Genomic DNA, 3809 nt, shown 5'->3' on the forward strand with positions numbered 1-3809 from the left:
GACATCTGCCGGTTTGTGCACCATTGTGTTATACTGTTTAGACAGTTACTGAGCTTTGCCTGATTACTTCTCGAACCATTTCTGAAAACAATACGCAGTCGTTCGCATAAAACCGGCGTTGCACGCTGTCATCAACAGTAAGATAATTTATTTAAACTAGAAAAAAGCAAAGGCCCGAGTACAGACCCCTAGGGCAAACCAGAAATAACCGGGATAGTTGGGGAAATTACTCCTCCGATCTCAACAAATGAATGACGAGTGCTTAAGTATGAATTCAACCACCGCACGAGTCTTTCGTTGCCTAGGAGAGTCTTAAGTTTTATCAACAGCTTCTGATGTGGTACTCGATCGAAGGCTTTTGGAAAATTCAATAAAATAACATTCACCTGGCCCCCCTTGTCAAGAACTTCTGCAAACTCATTTACAGTTTGAAGAAGTTGCGTAACCGTCGAGAAGCCGCGCCTAAAACGAGGATGTTGATTCGATATGAAGTTATTTGCCTCAAAGTGAGTCACGACATGCTTGAATAAAAAAAATTTCGAGAACCTTGCTGCAAGAACGAAGCAAAGAAATCGGTCTATATTTACACACTTGAAACCTGTCACCGGCTTTATGAATTTATTACCTTTGAAGTTTTCCACTGATCCCTGTTCAAGCACATTACTGAATATAACAAAAAAATATTTAGAGCACCATTCGGCGTATCTTTTCAGAGATGCGCAAGGGACATTGTTTGGACCACTTATTTTTTTTGTGTGTTTAAATTTAGAAGTGCTTCGAAAATGCCTTCCTGCAACACCTGGACGTCGTGTACTCCTATTCCACTTTCCCAGTATTCAGGTGATCCGCCGTCGTTAATCGTAAATACCGAAGAAAAATAGTTATTAAATGTTTTAGCGATAGCTGAGTTGTTACAGCTTCTCTTCCACAGTCCTTAATCTTGGTTACATGCTGTCTCGTGCATTGTAAATGCCTCCAACATTTAGCTGGAACATCAAGCAGGAGGTTGGTCACTTTAACGTTGTAGTACTTATACCTGGATTTCTTTATTCGAGATTTACGTTTTGTACGCAGCACAGCTACCTTTGTTTTGCCTTTACGTGTTTTGTTAACTCTTTTTCCCTGGCGCTTTACTTGTAGAATCTCCCTCGTTACCCAAGGACTACCCTGTCTAGTATTCTTTTTACTGGTTGTCACAAAGCGCTCTATAGGCGTGTTTAGAGCTTCTCGGAAGAAATGCCATAATTGGTTTATATCACGGTTAGTGCAGGTATATAAATCGGAAAACTTGTCGAAGGACTACTCCAGAAAATCTAAAATACTTTCGTCTTCTGCTCTGTTGAAGTCCTTAACTTTCTTCACCATACCAGGTAGACGGTTGGGGGCTAAACTTGGACAGTCTAACTCGATCATGCGGTGATCTGATATTCCATCTACAACTGCACAATGGTTATCTGTAACACACAGAATATTAGAAATAAACACCAAATCAAGCTGAGAACTGGTGGTTTCAGTAACCCTTGTGGGACTCGTTACCATCTGAACAAGGTTGTTTGAGAACGCGAAGTCGATCAAAAGTTCAGGGTGGCGACACCTTGACATTAAGGTCATTCTTTCCCGGTCTATATTTGGAAGATTAAAGTCACCTTCCAAAATTATATTTCTGTTGTGTTTTGACTCTTTATGCACAAAAACGTGTAAGTTGTTCAATACCTGAATGTCAGATCAAGGTGGTCTGTATACGACACCCACCAAAATACAGGAAGATAAAAGCGACACTGTCACCCACACCGCTTCAGTGGGTGTGGTATTACACAGCACAGAAAATTCCATCCCTCCATTCAGAACTATAGCCACCCCTCCCCCTTTCGAAGAACGATCTTTCCGTATAATTTTGTGCGTTGGGGGGACTGATTTCGCAATCAGAAATACTATCACTTAGCCAGGTTTCGGTTATCAACACTATGTCGGGGTCAAAAGTAAGAATAATGTTTTCCCGGTCGGTCGTTTTATTGACAACGCTCCTTGCGTTCAGGTTTATTACTCGAAGTTTCGTGCTAGTTCTACAAACTGCCCCTTGCAATGCGACTTCGGGAAGAGGGAAAGAGTACGTATTTTTATGCGCTAATCGTGAGACAGGATTTTGATGCGTGGCAGGATAGAAGGAACTCTCGTATTTTCAGTATCATGCCAGACGAATGCCTGTTCATTTATTTTAATTTTATCCAAAGAGAGAACGACATTGTCTCCATTGTTTTTTTAATTCCTTAGCGCTGTCCCAATGCCTTTTCCTAATCTGCTGGACACGAGGCGAGAAGTTCTCAGAAAAACTCAACCTTGAACCCTTTAAACGCCTGTAGCTGCTCAGAACTGCACTCTTGTCCCCTAAACAAGAAACCGTAGGATAACTGGTCACATTTTGTTAGCGACCTTACGACCAAGCCTGCGTATATTTCTTGTTCTATTCCAGATGCGTGTACACCGAGAATATCTTCAAAAATTTCTCTATTAACGCAGTTTTTCAACCCTTCATTGCTTTCTTCTGCTGCATCTTTAATTCCATAAACAAGTAGATTATTGCGTCTGCTCCTGTTCTCCAGGTCGTCTACTTTGCAGAGAAGGAAATTAACGTTATTTTCAATAGACACAATCTTCGTCTCAAAGGTTGCCACGGAAACTGCCATATTGGAGAATCCATCTACTCGATTGTTGCAAGTCTAGCGTTAGTTCCCGCAATCAGCACAACTGTAGCAGTTTTTCCCTCCTTTATCTCCTTCACGTTACTTGCAATGGCGGTAAGCTGCTGCATTCGATCCTCAAGGGTGGGTCCCGGATTGGTTCCTACTTCGCCGCTTAGCATCAACAAGAGACTAAACAGGTCATGGCATACACATAACACTCTCCAAAGTGACCGTGGGCGCGGCAACTCTAAAAGACACACATTGTCGCTTTGGTACGAATATGAAAGGTACTCGGTTCCTCACCTGCGCGAAAAGTGTAAGCGGACTTTTCGGCGACATAGCTCTGACGGAGTCGCCGCGCCCACTGTCGTTGAACCATCATGATTGCGGTTTTATAGCTGGTTGACTTCAGGAAGTGACCGTTGATGTTTCCGGTCGCGCATGCCCGAAGTGCAGAATCGGAACTTGGTCGATAGTTGCCCGGTAATCGCTGGATTGTGCAGGAATACCCCAGAGAGTGATGACTGGAAGCTTTGCCGCTGAGTCAGATGTTGCTGTTCCTCGTGCACTCGCTGGTGCATGAATGGCCGAATAAACTACCAGGATCTGTACGAAAGCATAACCGGGTTTTTCAGGGACATAGCTCTGACGGAGTCGCCGCGCCCACTGTCGTTGAACCATCTTGATTGCGGCTTTATAGCTGGTTGAATCCAGGAAGTGACCGTTGATGTTTCCGGTCGCGCATGCCCAAAGTGTAGAATCGGAGTGTGGTCCATAGTTGCCCGGTAATTGCTGGATGATGCAGGAATATCCCAGAGAGTGATGACTGGAAGCTTCGCCGCTGAGTCAGATGTTGCTCTTCCTCGTGCACTCGCTGGTGCATGAATGGCCATATAAACCGCAAGAATCTGCACGAAAAGTGTAAGCGGGATTTTTCAGCGACATAGCTCTGACGGAGTCGCCGCGCCGCTTTGCTCCAATATAGTGTATTGCCCGCGCAGAGTGTAGCTAATATTAGGGATATACTCAGAGAACGTAAGGACCAGGGTGGTTTAACGTGGTTTAATGTTTTCACTTCCTTGTCGCTTGAGGATATATCTTTAATTTGAATTTTCGGCCTAATGAATT

The 3809-nt window shown here is 43.7% G+C and overlaps 1 pseudogene; it reads right to left on the bottom strand.

Annotated features, from left to right (window-relative positions):
• Positions 1 to 1433: 1433 nt before the first annotated feature.
• Positions 1434 to 3604, bottom strand: LOC115312704 (annotated as a pseudogene).
• Positions 3605 to 3809: the final 205 nt, after the last annotated feature.

This window comes from Ixodes scapularis, unplaced genomic scaffold (assembly GCF_016920785.2).
Source record: "Ixodes scapularis isolate PalLabHiFi unplaced genomic scaffold, ASM1692078v2 PGA_scaffold2__306_contigs__length_199485367, whole genome shotgun sequence".
NCBI classification, from domain to species: Eukaryota; Metazoa; Arthropoda; class Arachnida; order Ixodida; family Ixodidae; genus Ixodes; species Ixodes scapularis.